The sequence below is a fragment of the Gopherus flavomarginatus genome, chromosome 3, assembly GCF_025201925.1.
Source record: "Gopherus flavomarginatus isolate rGopFla2 chromosome 3, rGopFla2.mat.asm, whole genome shotgun sequence".
Lineage (NCBI taxonomy): Eukaryota > Metazoa > Chordata > Testudines > Testudinidae > Gopherus > Gopherus flavomarginatus.
Window position 1 is genome coordinate 70866621 of NC_066619.1, and position 27788 is coordinate 70894408.

A 27788-nucleotide genomic window follows, 5' to 3' on the forward strand; every position below is an offset into this window, starting at 1 on the left:
TCTATTGACTTTCTGTGGATCTTTGTCTCAAATGATAAATCTAACCAATGTATCCTGGTGGGGGCAGATAGAGTACTCTATAGTAAAGGCTGAATTCCAACTTCAATTTTAATGTCCATTTTTCAGTTGCTCATATGATGCAGTTGCAAAAAAGGCTAATATCATTCTGGGGTGTATTAATGGGAGTGCAACATGTAAGACATGGGAGGTAATTGTCCTGCTCCACTCAGCACTGGTGAAGCCTCAGCTGGAATACTGTGTCTAATTCTGGGTGCCACGATGTAGGAAAGATCTGGACAAATTGGAAAGAGTCTAGAGGAGAGTGACAAAAATGATGAAAGGTTTGCAAAACCTGACTTCTGAAGAAAGATTAAAGAAACTAGATACTTTTAGCCTTGAGAAAAGATTGTCGAAGGACCTGATAACAGTCTTCAAATTGTTAACGGCAGTTATAAAAAGAACAGTGACCAATTGTTCTCTATGTCCACTGAAAGATAGGACAAGAAGTAATGGGCTCAGTAGTTTAAGTTATGAGCATTTGAAGTAGCCAGTTTGTCATACAAACACCAGATGATTTTTCTACCCCTTTTCTGTACTTTTGTTAAGGTTGTCCAAGTCTGCAAGACATTTGCCAAATTTAAAGACTTTTGCCAAATTCTTAATTTTAAAATGATTGAATTGAATTTGAACACAGTTTATTATTCATTTTCAGTAGCATCATAATCTGCTATGCATTATACAAACAAAGGAAAATATACAAGCGTACGATCTTACAGTCTAAAAAAGTTTGACAAAAAGTACAAAGAGTAGGGAAAACAGTACAACATACAAGTAAAGTGGCTAAGGTGATCATTGGCCACAAACTGATAATACAATATATTGACAATAGATTTTAAATAGATCTATGTGTACATCTATATACTAGTACTGTCAAACAATTACACCTCTACCCCGATATAACATGACCTGATATAACACGAATTTGGATATAATGCGGTAAAGCAGCACTCTGGGGAGGCGGGGCTGCGCATTCCGGCGGATCAAAGCAAGTTTGATATAACGCAGTTTCACCTATAACGTAGTAAGATTTTTTGGCTCCTGAGGACAGCGTTATATCACGGTACAGGTGTACCAAAAAAAAAATCACAAATTAATTGCAAGATTTAAAAAAAGTCACGGTTAATTGCATTTTTAATCACACAATGCTGAAAGGCGGCTGCTGCTGGCCACATTCTGGTGTGAACCCTGGCAGAAATCTGGAGATGGAGGCATCTGACCCTACGTGTCCCTCAACGTCTTGCCTTGGGAAGACGCAGCATCAGGTACCAGGAGAGGCAGGTCCATCCTGGGTCCAGCCAGGCATGGAGGGCAGAGAGCACTGGACAGGGAGAGTTGGGTCTGTTGGCCACCCTCCATGTGTGAGAGAGGTGCATGGGAGTTCGTGTATGTCACCTCTCCCTGTGTGAACCCTAAAGCTTTAAAGATAAGAAGGTAAATAAAAAGAATCCTACTACGTAGTATTTCTTTTTAATGGGCTCAGTCAACTAGATGTTAATTAGAATATTTGTACTGCATAATTCTGATTGATTGCCATTGAACTCACTTGAATATTAGTAATTTTACCAGGTGTCCCATATTCAGCATAGGGAAATATGGTCATCCCATGTATAATTAAATGTATTAACCTTATATTGGGATATTGCAAATTATGTACTATATGTATTTAATGACTTTTAAACAAACTTTGTACTTTTGGATAACGTAAACATTATACCCAAATGTATAGACACTCTTTCCTTAACCTGTGTATTAGATAATTTTAACATTAGCTTTAATATAAGTACCTTCAATTGTCCCTGAATCTAGCTATTATTAGTCAGCAAATGTATTGATGCTTACATCTCAACAAGGATATATACAGTGAGTAAGGCTAAGCTTTAGTCATAGGTATTTTTAGTAAATGTCATAGACAGGTCTCGGGCAACTAACAAAAATTCATGGTTGTGACCTGTCCATGACTTTTACTATAAATATCCCTGACTAAATCTTAGATGCTCCTGGGGGTGTGGCGGGAGGCCTGGGGTTGCATGAGCAGCAGCCAGTGTGGCTGGCCCTGGGGCAGCCCTGGTCCAGCTGCTCAGGCGGCTCTGGGGTGAGCCACACTGGCCACTGCAGTTGCGGAAGTCACGGAGGTCCCAGAAAGTCATGGAATCTGTGACTTCCGTGACAGCCTTAACAATAAGTCCCACTTCCTGAGATATCTCCTCCTAACCCTGTTCTCTCCCATGAGCATCTTTTATGGCAACTCCCTCTTGCATCCTTCCTACAGTAAGGGTCAAGTCTTGAAGTCTGATAATGAAATACTGTTCCCCTTGAAGTCAATGATAAATATTCTACTTGACTTCAGTGGAGTCTAAGACTTTTGCCTGATTAAGGATTGAATAAGGACTTCAAGGTTACTCCCTAAATTAATTATTTTCTAGTCACTAGGCCTGAACTTGCTTTCTCTTTGTTTTGTGAAAAGTTATGTAAACACTTAAATCTGACATCACAGGGCTTTCCTACATTGTGTACGGTGAATCAGGAATAAATATAAACTATACAGATTACTCATACACAGTCACTGCAAAACAAAGCCACAAATCACCACCTATTTTCCTCTCTGTTTTTAAAGATTGCACCATCACAAATACTAATCTTCCAGTTAATATTAGTCCATATCAATCTGACCAGTAGCTGCATTAGTCAAAGCGATACCTTGGTCTCTCATTTGTCATTGGATGTCTCTATTATTGCTAAGACTAAGATTTTATCATGGATATTTTTAGTAAAAGTCAGGGACAGGCCATGGGCAATAATGCAAAATGTAGCTGTTGTGTTGTGGTTATAAGCTTCTTTTGATGCTACTTTGCAGTCCATCACTAGAGCTATATTTTAGGCTCCTTTTCAATTATCTCAAGCTCTAGCTTTTCATCAGTCACACATAGTTAAAGTATTTACGTTAAGTGCTACAATACAAAATCATCTTTGTTTTTTACATTTCTCTTGCATGATTAAGGTAATATTGTTACAATGAATTTGACATTGGGAATAGGGTTAGAACCCTATTAAATAGGGATGCAACCACAATGTTCTTATCTCACTTACAAACCTGTGATTTTTGGTTCAGTCAAATGACACAACGAAACTCAGGAAGAGGGTAAGGTTAAATAAAGATGCTCCGTTATGGTCAGATGTGGACATGTGATTGTAGCGCTGTTCCATCAGGTCGAAGTTAGTACTGTCTCTTGGACAGGTGGAAACACTCATGCTTGGGGAGATTCGGGTCAGGCTGATGGCTGGGGAGCTGGCAGTTGACTGGCAAAGTCACCCTCTCTTTTCCAGAAGCTGGATCTATTAAAGCAGTATAAAATAGGGTGACCAGATAGCAAGTGTAAAAAATCGGGACGGGGGTGGGAGGTAATAGGTACTTATATAAGAAAATGCCCCCAAAATCAGGACTGTCCCTATAAAATTGGGACATCTGGTCACCCTAAAAATAAAATAAGTAGGCAGGGACCATATCCAGGATGGCTAGTATATATTGTCAAAACCTGACAGTCACCAGGGCCTGAAGTTCATGTGGTCTGGGGACTCCCCATCAAGAGATTAGAACCCTTACATTGTCATATTAAAAATCACATCCACGAGAAGCATGGGTTAATTGGGTCCAAGATAATCAAATGATATTTTGCACAGAAAAGTTATTTAAAGTACCATAACTGATGCCAAGAAATACTGGCAACTGTATGCATAGTTGTTAATGTGAAAGAGCAGGACATCATTTTAAAATAACTCCCAGAAATAGGAGCTAAAATTTTTTACCTACTGATAGAGCCAGTGTTCAGGTTACCCTGAAACTAAAGCCAACAACCCAATGTTTATGCTGTCCCTTATACATATAGACCCATATAAATGCAAAGACCTACAATGAGCAAGACCGTTCCCACATTTCTTTGGACAAGAAAGTTATAGTTACAGGAGTGAAGGTAAAAGCACATACAAGCCTGCCAATAAAATAAATACATTTTAAAAAACACATGCCCTACTTGACAGCCTCAGCTAAAAGAGAAAAACTAAAGAATAAAAGTTCAGAAAAATAGCTTAGAGAAACTAAATTGTTGAAAGGTGGACCAAGAGCTGTGGTCAGAAAACCCTGGGAGAAGGGTATGTGTCTATGACTTACCACTAAGACAAAAAAGCAACTTTTTAAACCCATGATTTCTAATCAAAGGATAAAGGGAGCAAAAAAGTCTTATCCAGCAAATATTTTAATATAATGAATGAAGGTTAAGATGAAGTTTGTTTAAACAGGTTTGTTTAAAGGCTAGAAAGTGGAATTCAGGAAATCTTCCACTCAATTCTTTAGAGGAAAGTCCCACAGATTCTTGAGAAATGTGTGCTAAAAAATTCCATGTAGGAAATTTAAAATTACTGAGTCACACAATACACTTCTGTAAAAGTTGGAAATCTAGCTTCAGTAGGTACATTTTTTTTTGCCTGCTTTATGGTAAAGTTATAGGGGACAAATCCATGCATTTGGTTTTATGCTGGTTACCCATGTGATCCTCCATGAACACCTTCATGTTAGAATCCCCCCCCCACATATATGACAAGTGGTGACAAGTGGTGTCTGAGGTAGGTACTCACATAGCTGAAAGAGTTATGAGTTTTCCTCACCTGGACCTTTCAGTTGAAGCACTAAGGCTACTTCTGTAGTTTTATATCCATTTTCACTTTTAAAGGTTTGGTTTAGGAGTTTCTTAGGAGGCAGCTGCCTCCTATGGTCTTTGGAATAAACTTATCAATTGGATGTAAAGTCACTTGCTTAATTGAAAGTTTCATAGTTTTGAATTGAAAAACTTTAACAAAGTAATCCCATCTTAAATAGCAGAAGAGGTAGATACAAAATGGAAGGATTTTTAACAGGGTGGCTTGCCCATGAGCTGGAGAGCCTGGGGCTAAACCAGCCTTGATTACAGGATGAGCCTCACCTTGTTTGAATCAAGTGACACTCCCCTGCATGTGCATCCCTCCCCCCCTGCCCCCACACACTCCAGGAAACAGCAGGGAATAAGAGGGCACTGTGTCTGTCGCAGTAGAAATTGATGACTGAAGAAGCACAAGCACAGTCTGTGAGGAAGTTTTCCAGGCAAGCCTGGGAGAGACTTTAAAGGGCAGCTAGGTGAGCAAATATGTGAGTTTGTGTTTTGTGCTCTTTTGGGTTGAGAGGGAGAGACTGAAGTGGGCTTGGAGCCTAAAGGGCCTGTATGCACTGGAGGACTCCATAAGTTGAACCCCCAGAAGTGACGGTTTGAACTATTGTTGAAGTGAGTATAGGGTGACCAGATGTCCTAATTTTATAGGGACAGTCATGATTTTTTAGGTCTTTTTTCTTATATAGGCTCCTATTACCCTCTGTCCTGATCTTCCACACTTGCTGTCTGGTCACCCTAACTGAGTGAGTTTATAAAGGTCCAGAAGAGGCACAAACAGAGGCTGGGCACTGCAGAGGCCCCCTTAGCCATCAGGGGGTGCTGTGGGGGCAGCAGGTTCCTGTGCTGCAGATTTTCATCCTCTTGTTAATATTAAAGTTTGAAAGGCCTCTAAAAAGGGAGATCTGTATCTCCCAATAATCTATAAACTGCCCATGTTACAGTAAACAATTTTAGATATCTATTGTAGTAATCTGAAACAGATGACAAGATCATAACCACAATCTGTTGTAAAATGGCAGATGCCATATCTGGAGATTTTATGAATGAAAGTGATTTAAAATATGTAATTCAAAGCCTAAAAGTCTGTAAGGCATTAAAGTACTTGGAACACTTGCAGTACAGCTGTATGGAATGTGGAAGACGCATGCTAACACATCCTAGTAATTTAAAAGATAAAGGAAATATTCCAAATGTGAAAGTTTTTCTTTTAATCTGAATGATCCAGATTTCAGAGATAAAAATGGAATCAAATTATATCAATTTGCCATCAACTATTACATAAGTTAGCCACGTGACTGGAAACAGGAACTATTTACAATTTCCCTGTTAGCTGCAATAACACTTTTTCAGTTCCTTGAACATTTGGTAAAGTAATAACAGAGAGGCCTGGTCCACACTACGCAGTTAAATCGATTTAACGCTGTACCCGTCCACACTACAATGCACTTTATATCGATTTAAAGGGCTCTTTAAATCGATTTCTGTACTCCTCCCCAACGAGAGGAGTAACGCTATTAACATATCGATTTAGGGTTAGTGTAGCCGCAAATTGAAGTTATTGGCCTCCGGGCGGTATCCCACAGTGCACCACTGGCTGCTCTGGACAGGAATCTGAACTCTAATGCACTGCGAACTTTTGAATTGCATTTCCTGTTTGGCCAGCGTGGAGCTCTCATCAGCACAGGTGACCACGCAGAGCTCATCAGCACAGATAACAATGCAGTCTCCTGAGAATAGAAAAAGAGCTCCAGCATGGACCGCACGAGAGGTACTGGATCTTATCACTATATGGGGAGAGGATTCAGTGCTAACAGAACTCCGTTCCAAAAGACGAAATGAAAAAATATTTGAAAAAATTTCCAAGGCTATGATGGGAAAAGGCCACACCAGGGACTCAGTGCAGTGCAGAGTGAAAGTTAAGGAGCTCAGACAAGCCTACCAGAAAACCAAAGCAGCAAACGGAAGATCCGGGTCAGGGCCAAAAACATGCCGCTTCTACGCTGAGCTGCATGCAATTTTAGGGGGCTGCGCCACCACTACCCCCTCCCTTGTCCGTGGATTCCGAGGTGGGGGTTATAATCTCAACCCTGGCTGAGGATTCAGCGGAGGGAGAAGATGAGGAGGAAGAGGAGGACAACCTTGCAGCAAGCACACAGCACTCCGTTAGCCCCAACAGCCAGGAGCTTTTTGTGACCCAGATGAAATTACCCTCCCAAGCCACTAGCCCAGACAGTGAAGCCATGGAAGCGACCTCTGGTGAGTGTACCTTTGTAAATATAAAACATGCTTTAAAAGCAAGCGTTTTTTAATGATTGATTTGCCATGAGGGCTTGGCATGCATTAGCAGGCAGTAAAGTTACTGGAAAAGTTTGTTAACGTGTCTGGGGATGGAGCGGAAATCCTCCAGGGACATCTCCACGAAGCACTCCTGGAGGTACTCCAAAAGCCTTTGCAGAAGGTTTCTGGGCAAGGCAGCCTTGTTCCGTCCACCATGGTAGGACACTTTACCACGCCATGCATGTAGCAAGTAATCGGGTATCATTGCATGACAAAGCCTAGCTGCGTATGGTCCCAGTGATTGCAGGCATACAAGAAACATCCGTTTTTTATCTCGCTCTGTTATCCTCAGCAGAGTGATATCGTTCATGGTAACCTGGTTGAAATTAAGGAATTTAAGTAAGGGGACAGAGAGACGGGGGAGGGGAGAAAGGATAACGCTGAGCTTTTTAGCGTTTGGCCAGCAGGAATCTTCCCAGCTACCAGCCACGCGGTGGGGGTGGGGGCAGGAGAAAGGGGCATGATTAGCAGTGATCTTCCATGATACCAGCCATGCAGTGGGGGGAGGGGTAAAGCAATTCTAGAGAATTGGATTGGGGATGGGAGGGGTTGGCGTCTGCTGCTCCTTGTTAAGAGGAAAGAAGCAGCACAGGGAGAAGCTATATGCCTTACCACGACAGCATGCAAGCTGAATTGTGATGCCCGGACCTGCATCTGTGTTGATCTGTTACACCAGAGCCGCAGGCACTCAATACTAAAAGAATCAAATGCAACCTTGTAGTGAAATCACATGTGCTATGTAAGGTGAATAGTGTTGTTCATTGTGAAAGAGTATAACCATTGTTCTGTGAAATGTATCTTTTATAATCCTTCTCTCACTATTTTCCCCCACTCATGCAGCTGCACATTTTTCAAGCCTCCCTACTCCATCCCGAAGGCTAGCTCAGATAAGGCGGAGGAAGAAGAGGACACGAGATGAAATGTTCTCAGAAATCATGGAAGTAACCCGCAATGAAAGAGCTCATCTGAGGGAGTGGAAGGACGTGGTAGCAAAATACAGGAAAGATGCCAGTGAACATGAGGATAGGAGAGACGCTCGAGATGAGAGGTGGAGGCGGGAAGATCAGAGGTGTAGGCAGGAAGATCAGCGGTGGCGGGATGCAACGCTGGAGCTGCTGCGTGATCAAACTGACATCCTCCGACATCTGGTGGATCTTCAGGAGGAGCAGTGGGGTCACAGAGTGCCGCTGCAGCCCATGTTTAACCACCCTCAGTACTCCCCATGTTCCATATCTTCCTCACCCAGATGTGTAAGAACGCGTGGGGAAAGGCTTTGTGCACCAGCCCACTCCACCCCTGTGGACAGTCCAACCAAAAGGCTGTCATTACATTGAAATGTGCTTAATGGCCTTTTCCTTCCCTCCTATCCTCCTCCCAAACCACTCCCGGGATACCTTGTTATTTCTCTTCCTCTTTTTATAATGACATGCTTTTTAAACAAAGGGGGAGGGTGGGTTGCTTACAGGGAATGACTTTTAATAAAGAATACATGCTTTTTAAACAATAGTAACTTTATTTCCATAAGCAAGCTGTAATCGAAGGGGGAGGGTGGGTTGCTTACAGGAGGAGTCAATAAAGGGGGAAAGGTTCATGAAAGGGAAACAAACACAGTAGTCACACCGTACCCTGGCCTGTGATGAAACTCGTTTTCAAGGCTTCTCTGATGCGCACCGCTTCCTGGTGAGCTCTTCTAATCGCCCTGGTGTCAGGCTGTGCGTAATCAGCGGCCAGGTGATTTGCCTCAGCCTCCCACCCCGCTATAAAGGTCTCCCCCTTACTTTCACAGAGATTGTGAAGCACACAGCAAACAGCAATAACAAAGGGGACATTGATTTGGCTGAGGTCTGAGCGGGCTAACGTTCGCCAGCGGGCTTTTAAACGGCCAAATGCACATTCTACCACCATCCTACACTTGCTCAGCCTGTAGTTGAACAGCTCCTGACCACTGTCCAGGCTGCCTGTATGGCTTCATGAGCCATGGCATCAAGGGGTAGGCTGGGTCACCCAGGATAACGACAGGCATTTCAACATCCCCAACTGTTATTTTCTGGTCCAGGAAGTAAGTCCCTTGCTGCAGCCGTTTAAACAGAACAGTGCTTCTGAAGACGCGAGCGTCATGAACACTTCCTGGCCATCCCACGTGGATGTTGGTGAAATGTCCCTTGTAATCCACCAGTGCTTGCAGCACCATTGAAAAGTACCCCTTGTGGTTTATGTACTGGGTGCCCTGGTGCTCCAGTGCCAAGATAGGGATATGGGTTCCATCTATCGCGCCACCCCCCCCACACACAGTTAGGGAATCCCATTGCAGCAATGCCATCCACTATGACCTGCACGTTTCCCAGAGTCACAACCTTTCGTAGCAGCAGCTTAACGATTGCTTTGGCTACTTGCAACACAGCAGCCCCCACAGTAGATTTTCCCACTCCAAATTGATTCCCGACTGACCGGTAGCTGTCTGGCGTTGCAAGCTTCCAGAGGGCTATTGCCACTCGCTTCTCCACGGTGAGGGCTGCTCTCATCTTGGTATTATGGCGTTTCAGGGCAGAGGAAAGCAAGTCACAAAGTTCAAAGAAAGTGCTCTTACGCATTCGAAAGTTTCGCAGCCACTGCGAATCATCCCACACCTGCAAAACTATGCGGTCCCACCAGTCTGTGCTTGTTTCCCGGGCCCAAAATTGGCGTTCAATGGGTAGAACCTCCCCCATTACCAGCAGGAGCTCCAAAGCGCGGGGGCCTGCGGTTAGGGAGAAATCAGTGTCCATGTCCTCATCACTCTCGTCGCCGCACTGCCGTAGCTGCCTCCTCCTCGCCTGCCTTTGCAGTTCATGGTTCACCATAGACTGCATGAGAATGCGCGAGGTGTTTACAACGTCCACGATTGCGCTATTGATCTGAGCAGGGTCCATGCTTGCTGTGCTATGGCGTTTGCTTTCAGTTCACCCAGGAAAAAAGGCGCGAAATGGTTGTCTGCTGCTTTCAGGAAGGGAGGGGTGAGGCTGTACCCAGAACCACCCGCGACAATGATTTTTGCCCCATCAGGCACTGGGATCTCAACACAGAATTCCAAGGGGCAGGGGAGACTGCAGGAACTGTGGGATAGCTATGGAATAGCTACCCACAGTGCAACGCTCTGGAAATCGATGCTGGCCTCGGACCATGGACGCACACCGCCGAATTAATGTGCCTAGTGTGGACGCGTGCAATCGACTTTATAATATCTGTTTTATAAAACCGGTTTAAGTTAATTCTAAATTACCCTGTAGTGTAGACGTACCCAGAGAGTGAAGATTCACCATGACTGGTGAGGAATGAATAAATAAGGAATGTATGTAAGCTTGCAGTCATAGGGTGGCATTTTCAAAAATGCCTCAGTGACTTTGGAGCACAATTCCGTGATTCTATAAATTGGGTAAAAATAGAACAAATCCATTAGCCCACCTTTAAGCAGCATGACAGAAATTATTTCTGTATTAGACTGAGGGTAGAGGGAAGCAGAAGAGGAAAGGGAGATAGAAGCACAGGAGCCTGTCATAGGAGGACTATATAGGCACAGAGCGGGACGGGGCGTTGGGGGGGTTGGATAGGAGCAGGTGAGTCAAGAGCTGGTTTGGGGAGATAGGAGGTGGGAGCTTAGATAGAAGAAGGAGGAGGGGGCTGAAGCTGGGATAGGGAGTGGATATGAGAGGGAGCAAGACCCAGAAAAGTCTAGCCACTAAAACACACTCCCAGATTTAAAAAAAAAAATGTCTGACCATGAACACATGCAAAGGACTATTTAGGAATGAAATATTACCCTATGGGGTAAATGGTGTTGTCTTTTATTTGGATGACAGTCATAACTGGGAAGAATTCAAAGGAACATCTAAAAAACCTAGAAGAGATTCTAAAGAGACTCCAACAATACAGTTTTAAAATTTACCAAGATTAGCATGGGGTTCATTTGGTTTCCTTTGCTTTAACTAAATCAGGTTACTGAGTTGGGGCATTGTACAGATACATGAGGGGGTGCACCTGTTAAGAGAAGACAAAAGCAATTGAGAATGCACCAGTAGCACAACAGAAATGCTCTGAGATGGCCATGTTAAACTATCCTGGAAGAACCATTCCAAACATTCAGCATTTATCAGCCCAAAGTCTGCCTTGTTATGTAAAAATATTATGTGGATTTGGACAGAAAAAGAAAATAAGGCTTTTGAGGAAAACAAAAGTTCCAACATATTGGTATATTTTAATCCAGAGTTTCCTAAGACACTAGTTTGTAACACTACCCCTATGGAATTTGGGGCTTTCATTGCACGTTTGTAAAGATGAGAGAGAGAAACCCATATCATTTGCTTCAAGAATATTGGGTATGTCTACACTACAAAAACTATATCAGCCCAGTGGACCTAGCCCCATAGTGTAGACACAGCCTACACTGATGGAAGAGGCTTTCCTGTCCATGTAGGAACACCACCTTCCTGAACAACATTAGCTTGTTGATGGAAGCCCTCATTCACACCCCTGACCAACATAGTTAATGCTGATATAACTTTTCACTGTAGACCACATGTAACAGGGTGCTGGCCAGGAGATCCTAAGCCAGCCCGTTAGCCCAGCTCCAATTAAGAAGCATTAACTGGGGTTGGTGGGGTATGCCACACCTAATTGATAGAGGGGAAGCATCTGCTGGCCTTATTAGCCAGGGGGCTATATAGGACTGGCAAGAAGGAGCAGGGGAGGGGGGTGAACAGAGAAAGGAAAGGGAGGAGCCAAGGGTTGTGTGTTCCGGCTTGCTGAAGAAGCTAGCTGTCCCCCACGTTGCTAGTTTGGAGCGGTTTGTAAATAGAAGGCATGTGAGCTGTAAATAAAAGGCACTGGTGATTGCACCCAGAAGAGGTCTCTGGCTGATTTGTGGGCACAGGGGTCCCATAGAGTGAGGGGGAAATAGAGGCCCTCGTTATATGTGGGGGCTTGTCTGGGATCCGAGAGCCAGCGAACATGGTTGGCGGCCTGGATATGGAGGAGACTCTGCAATGGCTGGTCAAACAGCAGGAGCAGATACAGCAGGCCCTGCAAAGTTTTCAGCAGTCCCACCAGGCCGAGAGACAGGCCTTACTGACCTGGCAAGCAGAGCAGTACCAGAGTCTGCAAAGAGTGGTGAGTTCTACGGGACAGGATGGTACCTGGTCACTGGGCTGGGGACTCTGTAAGATGAGCCTGGCAGATGATCTGGATGCCTTTCTTGGGACCTTTGAGCAGGTAGCCAAGGGCAGTGGGAGAGGGCAACCTGGGCCCTCTGACTGGCTCCATACTTGACGGGAGAGGTTCAAGCAGCCTATATGGCCTTGAGCAATGTTCAAGCCCAGAACTATGAGGTGGTGATGGCAGCCATTCTAGACCAGCCTGTCAATGGAGTAGTACTGCCAAAAGTTCTGGGCAGTCCGATGGATGGTGGAGGTGCAGCCTTGGGTGTAGGCCAGAGACCCTTGGACTGGGCCACCCCCTGGCTGAGGCTACAGACACACACGGTGGATGAAATGATGGACACACTGGTCCTAGAAGAATTGCTGCAGAGCCTCCCTGAGAACATCCACATCTGGATGAGGTGTCACCAGCCTGTCACCGTCGAGGCAGTGGTCAGGTTGACAGAGGAATATATTGAGGCAGAGGGTCCCCAGAGGGAGGGTCAACTCCATAAAGACAAGGAGTCGGGGAAGAAAGAGGCAGAACCTTTTTTCTGGGAAAGACCTGAAGAGAAAGGGGGAGCCCTGAGGAACGCCCAAGAGGCCCACCAAGCTTGTTTGCTGGCAGTGTGGGAGACCTGGACACACACAACGTGACTGCCCTGATATAGAGTGTGCGTGGGCTGAATTTTGTGGCTGGACTCAAGTTGGGGAGTGGAAAGGGGGGGAGCAGAAACTGTCCACCATCCTGGTGAGGATTGGGAAGAAACCCCAAATAGGCCTGATAGATAACATGTCAGCCTGTTCACTTGTACAGAGCAAGCTGGTGAAGCTGCACTGGCTGATCACAGCGGAAAAGATGGCCCTCGAGTGTATCCATGGGGACAAGAGGTCCTGCCCAGGTGCCCCTCAAAGTGAGGGGCCGCTTCAGATGGAAGTGGGTTGGGTACTATAGCTGGTGGTGTTAGGTAGGGACTGGGGCCCACTACCTAGGAAAAAAGGGAGAGGGGCCCTGAAGAGGGGGGCAGATATCCCTAGACCAAGGATCTCAAGTGGGAAAGATGAGCAAAGTCCCAGAAATAGCAAAGAAGAGAACCCTAGACAACAGAGCCCAGAGCAAGTAGACCTACGGGAAGGGTGTATGGGGGAGCTGGCCAGCCTGAGCCCCTTGGAAAGGGAGAGGGGACAATTAGAGCACCCCACAACACTGTGCTCTGGGGAGGGGACTCAGAACCTACTGGGTGGTGCGGGGGAAACTGAGGCACAGAGGGTCCCACACAATGGTGGAATGGATCCTGACACTCCCACCACCACCAAAAGTGAAGGCAGTACAGGAGACAGGAGGCCTGCAGGGATGCAACTGGTGTGACAACCTGCGGGCAGAGGCAGAACTATGGGGGCAACCACCCTCCGAGCAATGTACGTTTTGTGGGTGGGGGAGGAAAAAAACCCTAGGAGAGGATGCTAGGGATCGCCTGGCCAAGAGCAGGGAACTTCCCTGGAGGAGCCACTCGGGGCAGAGGGTGGAGGGGCTGAGGTCAGCCGGACCTGGTGGCTCACAAGGGGGGAGGCATGTAATAGGGTGCTGGCCAGGAGGTCCTGAGCCAGCCCCTGTTAGCCCAGCTCCAATTAAGAAGAATTAATTTGGGCTGGTGAAGTATGCCACGCGTAATTGATAGAAGGGAAGCACCTGCAGGCCTTATTAGCCGGGGGCTATATAGGGCTGGCAGGAAGGGGGGGTAGAGAAAGTAAAAGGAGGAGCTAAGGGCTGTGTGTGTCTGCTTGTTGGAGAAGCTAGCTGTCCCCCAAGGTAGCTAGTTTGGAGTGGTCTGTAAATAGAAGGCAGTGGGAGTTGACACTGTAAATAAAAAGTGCTGGTGATTGCATCCAGAAGAGGTTTCTGGATGATTTGTGGGCATGGGGTTCCGATAGAGGGGAACTGGAGGCCATCATTATGCCAGGCCATTATCAAGGAACTGAGAGAAGCTACTTACATGTAGAAAAAGAGGCTTTAGGCATCATTTTTGGGGTTGTTATATTCCATGAGTACCTGTTTGGGGGAAAAAAAATCATCCTCACCACTGATCTCAAATATTCCACTGTTAGCAGCAGGTAGTCTGTAGAGATAGGCTTTGATCTTAGCTGCCTAGCAGTAGGACATTTCTTATAGCCCATCAGAAAACCATGCTAATGCAGATACATTGTCCCATTTGGTTCTTTACATGGGAAAATAGAGAGAGGAAAACTGTATGTACAGAGTCTCTTTTCTAGATCACCTTCCTATTACAGCTAAGGAAATTGCTCTGGAAATAGGAAAAGACCCCATTTTGCTTAAGGTGATTCACTATATACTTTTCAAGGTAGCCAAATTATATAACCAATGAGCAACTGAGCCCTTAGTATTTCATGCAACTGGACTCATATCCTTGGAGAATGGGTGTTTGCTGTGAGCACCATGAATACTAAAACATTTACAGAAAGAGATGCTAGTGGAATTACAGGAGCAGCACCAAGGAGTAGTAAAAATGGAAGGATTAGCCATCTTTAGAGCAAAATATAGAAATGGAAAGTAGCCAGTATCCTGTAACAGCCATATAAACATGCCAAAAACAGCAATGGATACACGCTGACTTTGCAGAAAAAAATAAGGAAACTTCCTTAGCAAGTTTACTTAGCAGCTTATTTTCGGTGGCCAAAGAATGTTCACATGGCAACAACCTCTTCTGTGAAAGAGTTGAAGGGTTTCACAATATGATCGCCACCTCTGGGTTACCTGAGGAGCTCATTTCAGATAGCGATCCACAATTTTTTTCTGAAGATTTTCAGACATTTCTATGGCAAAATTCAGTGAAACCTATTTAGGTTGGCAGAATTTGATTTTTATTTTTGTAGAACAATGACTGATAGTATCAAAGTTTACCTTTGAGCTTTTTAAAGAAGATTTTTATCAATTTAAATGTTCACATTTGCAGGAAATTATAGGGGGCAGACAAGAATTATTTAATGACTGTAGACACTGAGATTCAAAAAGTTAGAGCTTTGTAACTGTTAAATATAAAAATTGTCAACATCACATGTTAAAATATATAAAATATATAAATAATATTCTCCAATCAAACTAAGCTCTCAAACAGCATTTTTCTTACTTTGCCTATGTTTAAATTTCAGTTGCTATTGATGGAAATATTTTTCATCATTTCATACATGTATGGCAGTTACCAACATTTACCAATAACAATCTAATCCCACCAAGCCTAAATATATTAGATCAACTCCCTATCATATAGCATCAACTGGATTGGCAGTGTTTTGTGCAGTCACTGAAATAAGCATTAGACAAAAATGATGGGAGACCACTGCCACGCTGTAAATACCATTTTTGTATGTCTACCACATTGTCACTCAGTAGACTCCAGGAGTGTTGTTTTTAAGACACTAGTTACATTCTAGATTTGATTTACTTAGACCAGTCTTACTGAGAGCACTTGATGAAAGACAAACAGTGAAAACCCCACAACATGAACCTCCCAGATTTTTCTGGCTATGGCAGGGGTGTTGGTACAAAGTTACAGGGAGAAAATGAAGTGATAAATAAGGTGAGGTAAAGCAGATATTGGTACAGGTGATATGTTTGGTAGCGGTAAAAGGGGAGGTAATGAAGAGGCACATCGATCAACTTTTACCATATAACAGCTCAGTAGGGTTACAGGATAAAGCCCCTGAAGCTAGTAAAGATGGTTGTAGTTTTTGTTGGCCAGAGGAGGAGGTGGAGTTGGTGCCAGAAGATGGTGACCAAGAGAGGTGATCCAAACAGTATAAATAAGGAACAGAACAAAGGCCAGGTGTCTTGTTGTCTCCCTGATAGGCATCATCAGCTGCAGCAAAACTGAAGCCCTTCCATAAGGTTAAACTTGATTTTTTTTTTATTATTTTATTTGGTAATTGAAGAATTTACAGGACAATTGTGTGATGTATTAAACTGTTAAAATTGTGATCTATCACTTTAAATTCTCTAGTGTTTTGCTGGTCTTTCTTGCATAGGGAAGCCGGTTCTCAGAGTCAGTCTGTAGACAGAGCCTAGAGTAAGATGGGGTGAATTGTTCCTCTCTGTTTTGGGGTTCTTGTGTGTTGTTCTCAATTGTAAGAAATTAAGTAGTGTTATGTTGCAACTTTCCAGGAGTATTTAATGTTTTTTATCCAACTTCTTTGTTTGAACACCAGGAAACCTAACAAAAGCAAGGGGTCTTCTTCTGCACCATACCAGGAGAACCCTCTTACCAATCATGGCACTGTCCTCGGTGACAGATCATTCCTGGGAAAGAGGGTGGATGATATGGAACAATTGCTGCTAACCCCTCTCTTCCCAAATAAAGTTTCTTACCAATCTGGGATGGCTGGGTGGATGGGTCAAAAAAAACCCAGCCCCATCTCAAATATCTTGGCTCTCTGAAAGCAGCAGTAGCTTATTCTGGTCTGTATGCCTGTCATCTAGGGGGGGGGAAATGGTCCAAGTGAATACAACAGTCAAATTAGTAAGCCATAATGTTAACAGTATGGACGGCAATTTGTTAGGAGACTTACAGAAGTCTTGTTGCCTTGGGATCTTCCCCTCATGCTAGTCATTCAAAACAATATCTCCTAAACAGATATCACCTCCTTCCTGAGAGATGCATGACATGGTGAAGAGTTGCTCTTCAGCTTCAGCTTCTAGTCACCATGTGGAGACTAGCCTTCACAGAGCAAGGGCAAACTCTTTTCTAGAAATGCACAGAATGTGGTGATGCTGCTCTCCTCTTCTGTGCTCCCTGCCTCATCTCCACTTGGTTTTGCTCCTCTCCTTCTCAGGATATCCTATGACCAATCCTGCTAGAACTTTGGAAAAAGCTTGAAGTTCCTAGTCAATACCAGGTCCTCAACATGGAAACTGGAAGATATCTTTCAAGATCCAGCTGGTCCTGGGGAATGGACAGATGTGTGGGACACACATATTGATGGCAGCTTGGCCCAACCTGTAGGAAAATTGAGTTTGCCTGCACAGATCTCCAGCTGTCCAAGGAAGACAGACTATCTGGGGATTCAATACTCAGAAGAATAGAAAGAACATTCTGCAAGGGACAGAGGGACCACAGGACAGAGTGCTGCCTTCCCAGAGCCAGGGCACAAGAGGTCACTCTAAGACTGAATTGGCTTCTGAAGCTGACAGGTAAGGATCCGTCAGTAATAGCTCATGTCGGCACCAATGATGCTGCGTTGTGAGATATCACAGACAGGTGATTTCAGGGAACTCAGAAGTGTGTGGAAGTATGTCCAAGTGATCTTCTCTGTGATCCTTCCAGTCCCATGAGCGAAGGAAAACAGAAAGGAGAAGATTCTGGAAGTAAGCCGCTGGCTAGATAAGTGGTATTGCATGGAAGGTTTTAGCTCTTCCATGGGAAGAATAGTCAGTGTAGATTAGGTGGCCTACACCTCATTATAAAGTGAATCTATCTCCCTGGGGAAAAGCTACCAAGAATAGTCAGGAAGGCATTAAACTAACAAAAGGGGAGGGTAAAAAGAGAAGATATGAGCATTTTTTAACGCAAAATCAACATGTTGAGAACAGAACTAATCAAGGCATGAAAGGACATGAAAAGAAAATTTCTAATTACCTATACATGAGAGCTAGCTGCCTCAGTAACAAATAAGGAAATAAAATTGCTCATTCATAAGCATAAATTTGATCTATTTGGTATTACTGAAACTTGGTGGAATGATTCACGTGGTTGGAATGTTAGATTATAATGATAGAGTTTAGGAAAGATCTAATGGGAAAGAGGAGTGGGAGTAGCACTCTGCTAAAACTAGCATTACCTGGTTCAGAGACATTGATAACTTGGAAGAAAATGATCTTGAATGCTTATGGATCAATGGCTAAACTAATAAAGTGCAAGATGGGGTATTAGATGGTGTCTGCTACAGATCACCAAATCACATAAAGGAATGGGTTGACTGCCTCTTTACACACCTATCTGTAAAGGGTAGGGGGAAAAGCTGCACGATCCTGGGGGACACATGCTGGAGGTCTCATGCTGCCAGCACTAAAACTTCTTTGGAATTTCTAAACATTATAGATGACAATATTCTAACTCAAAATGTGCTGCATCCAAGCTGGGGGAATACTATATTCAGGGGTGAAAGTAAGGCAGTACGGATCGGAACAGCGTACCGGTAAAACATGGCCTCCAGTACCAGCCCGTACAGCTGACTTTAAAATGCTGCCACAGCAGACCTTTAACGTTGCTGCCCCTTCTGCACCCCCCATTGGCAGCTCTGCTGGGTCCCTGCAGTGCTTTAACATTGTTTCCCCTACCCCCCCAACTGCAGACAGGGGTGGGGAAAAAGGAGCAGCTGCCCCAGGGCCAGCGGTCTAAAGGGGCACGGGGCTCTAGCAGCCAGAGCCCTGGGCCCTTTAAATCACTGCTGGAGCCCAGGCAGTGCAGGCCAGGCAGCGCGTATGGCCTGGCTCGGGGATGCTAACCCTCAGCCCTGCCCCTTTCACCCGAGGCCCCTCCCCTTCCCAGGGGGCTGGAGCCAGCCCCCATACTGGTAAGAGTTCAATTTTACTTTCACCCCTGACTATATTAGACCTAATCTTGACAGATAAAAAGGAACTGATCACAGAACTAAAAATTACTGGTCACTTGGGAACAAGTGATCCTGATTTGATTACATTTATAATGTGTAGAAGAACAAAGACCAGACCAGTAACATCTCTTGATGATTTAGAAGGGCCAGTTTCACAAAGCTGAAACAATTATGAGCCAACTCAACAGGGAAGAAGAATTTAATCAGAAAGATGTAGATGATTGGGAATTGTTTAAGAACACTGTACCAAAAAGATACAATCCTATAATCACAGTAGAAGACTGAATTGGTTTAAAAAACTGAACTGCTTTACACCTCTACTCCACTATAACACGACCCGATAGAACACAGATTTGCATATAGCACAGTAGCAGCAGGTCTCCGGCAGTGCTTTAAAGGGTCTGGGGCTCCGGCTGCTGCGGGGAGTCCCGGGCCCTTTAAATCACCGCTGGAGCCCTGCCGCCGCTACCCCGGGGCTGTAGCAGTGGGGCTCACTTGCGATTTAGAGGGCCCGGGCTCCCCGCAGCAGCTGGGGCCCGGAGCTCTTTAAATCACCGCCGGCGCCCTGCCACTCCTACCCCAATATAACAGGGTTTCAGCTATAACGCGGTAGGGATTTTTGGCTCCGCACAACCGTGTTATAGCGGGGTAGAGGCACCCACACCCCCCCAATGGAAGAAAGGAAAAGGAGATAGTAATGAATATAAATGAGAAGCTAGGAACTGTAGAAATTGATACAGAATGAAAAGGGACACAAGGAGAAATCTAGCACCAAGAAATATAAGGACAATAAAAAGTTATTTTAAAATATTTTAGGAATAAAGAGAATCCTAACAATGGTAGTGTTCCCATTACTAGAGGGAAATGCTAGAATCATCAAACATAATGCAGAAAAGGCAAAAGTATTCAATAAATATTTGTTTTTATTGGTTAAAAAAAAAACAGATGACTACATCATCTGATCTGGAAAAAAGGGTAAACAGTGAGGTGGCAAAATTTGCAGATAGTTAAGTCCAAAGCAGACAGAAGAGTTTCAAAGGGATCTCACAAAACTGGGTGACTGGGCAACAAAGTGGCAGATGAAATTCAATGTTGATAAATGCAAAGTAATGCACATTGGAAAACATAATCCTAACTATACATATGTGGTTTGAGCATTGGCCTGCTAAACCCAGCATTGTGAGTTCAATCCTTGAAGGGGCCACCCAGGATTCTGGGGCAAAATCAGTACTTGGTCCTGAAGGCAGAGGGCTAGACTCAATGACCTTTCAAGGTCCCTTCCTGTTCTAGGAGATAGGATATCTCTATTTATTTATTTAAATTAGCTGTCACCATTCAAGAAAGAGATCTTGGAGTCATTGTGGATAGTTTTCTGAACATAACCACTCAATGTGCAGTGGCAGTCAAAAAAGCAAACAGGATGTTGGGAATCATTAAGAAAGGGATTGATAATAAGACAGAAAATATCATATTGCCTCTATATAAATCATGGTATGCCCACATCTTGAATACTGCATGCAAATATGGTTGCCCCAGCTCAAAAAAAGATATATTGGAATTGGAAAAGGTACAGAAAAGGCAAGAAAAATTATTAGGGGTATGGAACAGCTTCCATATTAATAAAACTGTGATTTTTCAGATTGGAAAAGAGATGACTAATGGGAGATATGATAGAGAGCTATTCAATTGTGAGTGGTGTGGAGAAAGTAAATAAAGAAGTGTTGTTTACTCCTTCTCGTAACACAAGAACTAGGAGGTCACCAAATGAAATTAATAGGCAGCACGTTTAAAACAAACAAAAGGAAGTATTTCGTCACACAATGCACAGTGAACTTGTGGAACTCCTTGCCAGAGGATGTTGTGAAGGCCAAAACTATAACAGGGTTCAAAAAACAACTAGATAAATTCATGGAGGATAGGATGCTGGGAATGGGTGACAGGCTGGATCATTTGATGATTACCTGTTCTGTTCATTCCCTCTGAAGCACCTGGTATTGGCCACCATCGGAAGACCACATACTGGGCTGGATGGACCTTTGGTCTGACCCTGTATGGCCACTCTTATTTTCTTCTGTAGTCATATCAAACAATACCACTCCTTCCATTCCACTAGTATCTCAGGAGACTGTTAAACAGCTACAAAATTTAGGCCAATCAGCGGGTCCGGATAACTTGCATCCAAGACTTTTTAAAACAGCTGGCTGAAGAGCTTGTTGGACCGTTAATGTGGATTTTCAATAAGTCTTGGACCACTGGGGAAGTTCTAAAAGACTGGAAGAAAGCTAGTGTTATGTCAATATTTAAAAAGGGTAAGTGGGACAATCTCAGTAATTATAGGCTTGTCAGTATATCAATCCAAGATAATTGAGCAGTTGTGTGTTGGGATATACAAATCCCATATTGAGATGGAAGGGGTTAAAGAACAGTAGTGGGCCCAGCTTGCCCCGCCAACCCTGCAGCACATGCCCCAACTGGAGATGGGCTGCTCCTTTTTCGACCCTAACTCAGAAGCTGGGGAGGAATACAGATCTATCCTGAACACTCCTGACAAAAGGTGCTAGAGAGGCTTCCTTGTGTATGCCAAGTTGGTGGGCCTGCCCCACAACTGAGGGGATGCTAACCACTAGGCCTCCCAGCCCACTGAAGACCCTATTACAAGCTGATACAGGATTCCATTAATAAAAAATTAAAGGAGAGTAATATAATGAATGCCAGTCAACATGGGTTATGGAACATAGATCCTTGTTTGTTTTGTTTGTTTTTTAGATTACAAGTTTGGTTGATAAAAGTAATAGTGTTGACATAATGCTCAGACCTGTGTAAAACATTTTCATTAAAAAACTTTAACAGTATAAAATGAGCATGGCAAACAAACATTACATGGATGAAAAGCTAGCTAATGTGGAAGAAAACAAAATCATCACTGCTAAAGTTTGCAGATGGCCCAAAAATTGGGAGAGTGGTAAGTAATGTCCTGTGCTATACAGAAGGTCACACAAGATGATCACTGTGGTCCCCTTTGGCCTTGGAATCTGTTAAGAAAATTAATCCAAAAGTAACTTCACATTAATGTACATCTTTTTCAATGTATCTTTTAGTTCATTAAGGTTAACATTCAAATGTATTTTGGTAGGGTGGGGGGAATTAATTCTATACAATGCCGGTCATCTTTTTAATTTACTGGTAAATTTAAATTTAAATCATTTTAACTAAATAAAATACAAACTTTTTTTATTCCTTTACACTTTGGGCTGATGGTACTGTTATGCTAGGGAGTTGGAAGAAACCTCAGTGAAGCTGGTGGGCATAACTGCTGATACAGTGCAAAACAGAGCTGGGGCATTGATTGAGCTGAATGGGGGAGAGAAGCAGCAGAAACACAGAACAACACAAAAAAAAGGAGTAAAGAAGCCCAGATATAGCAAGAGAAACCTTGGTAACATGACCTTGAGGGGGAAAAACGCTAAGAGAGCACTTTTTGGATAAAGGCTGTCTGACAAGCTTGGAACTATGAGCAAAGAAACTCTCTCCTGTGGTTCAATTCCTACTTTGTTCAAGGAACCAAGCTTTGTAGGGTGTTAGTAAATAAACAGAATTGCATCAAAGGAATACCTGACTCTATAAATTCCTCCTCCCAATGGAAACAACTACTAGATGCTAGCAATTAGCTAACCATCTGGATCAAAAGGGATAACAATGTTGTCAGAAGACAGGACTGCATGACTTTTGCCAACAAGACGCGTGCTTGTGAAAATTAGAAGGTTTTTGGAGTGTTAGCTTTACACAGAAGATTAAACAGCTTGATTCCTTCTTTTTCTGGAGCTTGTTTTAGTATTTGCATATATATTTCTGGGAAAGGGAAAGAACACCAGACTGTGGTGAGAAGTTATTCATCATCCTCAGTAGTTGTTGGAGTCATAAGAGGAGGGAAATTTAAGCTAGATAACAGCAGAGTTTTTGGTGAGGCATAATTTGACTTTACAGGATATTTTCATATGTGAAAAAAGCAGTTGAAAGACCAGCAAGGTTAGTGTTTCTTCTTTTTTTAAAATGTACTGTCTTTTTCATTAAAAATGTGGGTTAATATTAATACATGGATTTTTCCCCATGTCCTTTTTATTCATTCCTAAAAATGATTTGATTTTATTGCTAATGTTGTTTGAAATGCTGGTCCATTGCTAATTTCAGTACCAGGAGTCTGATCCTGTTCCCTCAAATTTCTCCCCTCTATGCTCATGGACAATGGGTCCCAGCAGTACCTGCCAAGTGACCCTCACAAGCACCAGCCGTATAGGGGGAGAACTCCAAAGCCTCCATCTTCCTCAGATTCATTCATTCAAAGGCTCCAGGTTCTCTCCCCATTCCTCCTTCCTGATGTCAGAATCTGCACGCTACCAAGTTCAGCACCACCAGATAAGATCACAGACTCCTTCAGCAATAACTCACTGACTCACTTACTACCTGTCTATTCACTTGTCCTAGTCTCATTAATTGGTTTTGACCTCTCTGCCTGCTGCTTCACCATATCTCCTATTTCATTTTCCTAATCCTTGGTCCGTGCCCATTTCTTGCCAGGTCTCTCCCCTCTGCATGACCTCTTCAGCTTTCACACACCTTGTGACTACTACTCTCCTCACATCTCACCAAAGGAAACAGAGAGGGATAAATTTAAAAAAAACCTTTATTCTATAAATAATAATATATATTGTAAAAGGGGTGATGTACTGCATGTTACTGTAACAATGGAAGCCTCAAACCACTCACATAACCTTATTTTTGTAACCCTTACTATTCCTTGTCCAACTTTCCTCCACCTCCGCACTGGTATATTCATCTCATGTGTTGCATCTTGTCCTATATTTAGATTGTAAATATCTCAAGGCAGAGGATGTCTCTCTTTATTGTTGTTAGTATTGCCGGTAAAGCCCCTCCCCCCTACAGAGGTTGCTGTATTAATAAAAAGTCAATGGACAAATATCAGCAGGCAAAGGACTGGGCCCCAAAACTATGTTCTTGAACATTCCAAACTATATCCACACTTAATTGTAGGTCAGAAATAAAACCATCTGAACAATTGATAGAAATTTAGGAGAATTGGGGCCTGATCCTACTCACATTAAAATCAATCTGAGCTTTATCCTTTATTGTAACAGCTCAAAGAAATGTGTCATGTAGTAAGTCTCTATTTCATTCCAATATAAAATGTGTATCCACAGGATACACAATAAGACTTTAGTGCATCTGGTACACAAAATACTGAAATGGCCTGATCCTGCAGTCCTTACTCAGGCAAATCTCCCACTGAATGAATACAGGGGATTAGGAAATCCATGGATTCTAGTTCTAGCTCTTGTATGGACTTTGTGTTAAGCAAGTCATTTTACCCATGTGAGAGACTTTGTTTATACATCTGTAAAATTAGGATAATGAATTAAACTCCTTTGCAAGGGACATGTGAGCTTCAATTAATATTTGTAAAACATATTAACATCTTCAGATGCAATAAGCTACAAAAATGCAAAGGACAATGAATATGCCAGTTAAGAAAACCATCGTATATCCCAGCAAGGCCATAAGTTGATAATTCTTTAAGAAGTTATGTTCTTGGTAACCCTGGAAAACTGACAGTTATGAATGTCTTGACCAGTTGTGCTCTCTGTCATATGCAGTTTACTAAAGGACTAGGTAAATCATACATCTATATAAAATACGAATGTACTTGACATATAGAATCTTGTCTTTCAGACTCAACAATTCAGTTAACAGTATGTACTAGACTGGATAGCATTTCTCAAATTTTAAGACCTAACTTAGCACATTTAAAACTCAGATGTCTGTGGTGTACCTTTGTGGCAATTTCAACCAGTATAATAAGAATGGATTTTTATTCTGATACAGTACTCTAAACCAACCTTATTGCAGGTTCAATACCACACTCTGAGAACCCCTGATTTAGAGCCAAACATTAAGGTGCTGATGCTGCCCTGAGCCCTTCGTCAGGCAAACCTTCCCAAAGTGTACCATGCTGGGCTCTAAAATTAATGTCCAGTTGTGAAAATGTGAATGCTAATAAGCTGCCCAAGTTCATACAGGATGTCTGTGACAGAGGTACAAATAGGAAAGAAATCTCCTGAGTCCTCAGTCCTGTCCTTTAATCATCGAATACCAAAAGCATATAGTGCAGTGTAAGAAAAATTAAAGCATAAAGTGGGAGGAGTTTCAGTGACTTACTGACAACACTACTACAGACTCTTTATAGGAAACACTTTGTGTTTCTGCTCATACTATCAGGGCACTGTTAACAAGCCTTCCAAATCTCTGGATCATAACATTTGCAATATGGTCTGTTACTTTACTACTTTCTATTCATGGGCTGATTATAGTTTACAGCACACTGATTCAGCCTTTGTGTTCTTAGTCTAGCACACAGAGAATGTGAATGGTAAGTGCTTGTGATTTTGCTACATTTTATTAAGTGCTCCCACTGAGACCCCTAGTGCTGTGAATATTTCCTGCTCTTTTCTTAATACAAATTGGATTCTGAAACCAGGATGGCTCACAGTGTGAATGCTAGAAATAGTCCTGAATCACAAAGTCTGGGTACAGATCCAAGCTTTCTATACCTTGGAGATATCCAGAGCCAGAGTCTTGGTTTAATACCATAGAACTGGGAACTATAGTCATAAAATACTAGCTATGGCTCCAGATTTCCTGCTGGAGTTTGGCTCTAGCTATCTCTGTTATTATACATTAATTATTTTGTACTCTACGGTCTACAGTGTCCTATGGCATATTGCAACAGTAAATTAAGGATAGTATATTTTACATGCATTTTGTTTTTCAGTGCCTGCCCAAAGTTTTAGGAGGCTTACATATTAAATAAAAAACTTGTAACAACATTATAAAATCTACAGTATACTTGCTATCTGAACTTCCCATATAACAAAAGGGTCTCTTACAGTGATCCCCAGACTATCCTCAGCTTTGAACCCATCTTCTCCCTAAATGCCTGAGGAAGAAAAGGAAAAGAAAGAACAAGAAAAGAAGGTTGACTTTGCATGATGTCTGGTACAGTACTGCATGCCAAGAAAGACAGCCTTGTAACTCACCTCACTTAAAAACTACTTGCTTACAAAATCAGACATAAAAAAACAAAAGTGTCACAGTACACTATTACTGAAAAATTGCTTATTTATTTTTACTAGATAATTATAATTCAACTGAATGTTATATTGTACTTACATTTCTATGTATAGTATATACAGCAGAATAAACAAGACATTGTCAGTATGAAATTTTAGTTTGTACTGACTTTGCTTTTTATGTTACTGTTGTAAAACCAGACAAATATCTAGATGAGTTGGTGTACCCTCTGCAAGACCTCTGTGTACTCCCAGGATATGCATACCCCTGGTTGAGAACCACTGTTGTAAACAGGTCCTAGCCCATTTAAGGCTTTTTATTGGCTAAAAACATGTTAGGACTGTAGTTAGGCATCTTAGTGTTCAACATTATCAGAGAGTCCAGGTATCCTGGTGGTTAAAAAGGATTCCCCTCCTGAAGTGGGTTTTATTCAAAGGGAAACAAATGGGTATCCTCCAAGATAGTCTTCCTTACTTTATTTTTATTTACATTACAGACACATCTCCCCAAGGCAGTGCATCCAATATGGTGAATGAAGAAATGAGTGGTGAGCATAACTGTCAAAACAGAGGGCTGGTGTGAGGTTTTGATCTACCATTAATTGAAATGTCAAAAGCTGTACAGTAGGTGCCTGGCAGCCTAGTGAAAAAGCACTGTGCTTCTGCAGGAGATGTTAGGCCTTGTGGTAACCTACTAGGTAATCTCTTCTCCCCAACCCCTCTTCGGCCTGTTCTATCTAGCCCTGCAAGCTGCACTGGTCTGCACCCTTACATGTACAGTTGTCAAATCTCCAAGACTGTTGTCTCCAGGAATTAAAGATTAATCTTGAATTATAGGTTATGCCATGTGATGACAGCTGGAGGAATGTGTCAAACCAGAGCTGGCAGTCCTACTTACCAGGCCCTGCCGGCTGCATGAATTAGCAAGGGCAGGTTGTGCGGAGCCCTGCCCTGAAGGCTTTCGCAGACTCACAGAACTGGAGGGCTGCTAGGGACCCCAGAGGCCAGGAAGCCCAGCCCCCTACACAGAACCTCGAGCTCAGCTGAAGGCGGCTGTGCACTTCCGGGCCTGCCTGAGCTGCAGGCCTGTGCGGTTCCTCGCTGGGTGCCCGCTCTCTAGCAGTGTTTTCCGGGAGAGCGGAAACCCGCCCCAATGGCTCAGTCAGCCAGTAATAAACACGCCCGAGCCGGCTCTCAGCCTTCGCGCGCCTAGAGCAAATCTGGCACGCGCGCCAGCTGCCCACTCGGGCTTTCTGTAATGACTCACGTCTCCGAGTCATCTCCTAGGTGACTCCAACTTCCTCTGAAACACCGGGTCGCGCTGAGTTCTGAGCGGCGGCGGCGGCGCTCTGGCAGCCCCGCCGAGGTCAGCTTCCACAGCGCTTCCACAGCCCCTGCCTCTTCTCCCGGCGCACACGCGCTGGAGCCGGGGCCAGCTGCCAGCTCACTGCTGCCCGAGCAGCCCGGGCATTGCACGCCTACCTGTGTGTCTGGAGAGCTTTCCGGGACACTTCCAATAGCCCCAATCTTGGCACACACGCTTCAGTATCTTAGGAGGGCAGGGCTGGGGGTATCGTGGGGGAAAGGATGCTGGATGGGCACAAGGGGGGTTTGGGAAGGCCAAGTTGTAGGATCTCTCTCGAAACACACACAGCTGCTGTTCTGGCCACTCGCAACCTTGTGGATGCCATTCCATTGCTCGCTTGTTTATGCAGAGACGCTAGTGTGTTTACAACTTGTTGCACGTTACCTTCTCTCTA

General features: G+C 43.5%; 1 long non-coding RNA gene across 2 annotated transcripts; it reads right to left on the reverse strand.

Moving 5' to 3' along the window:
* Positions 1 to 673: 673 nt before the first annotated feature.
* LOC127047613 (uncharacterized) lies at positions 674 to 27261 on the reverse strand. Of its 2 annotated transcripts, XR_007773407.1 has the most exons (4): positions 26927 to 27261; positions 25846 to 25895; positions 14257 to 14312; positions 674 to 3393 (listed from the first exon to the last, which is right to left on the reverse strand). It is a non-coding gene; the product is annotated as an uncharacterized LOC127047613 (long non-coding RNA). The 2 variants fall into 2 exon arrangements; XR_007773406.1 differs by lacking the exon at positions 14257 to 14312 and having other exon boundaries at positions 26927 to 27260.
* Positions 27262 to 27788: the final 527 nt, after the last annotated feature.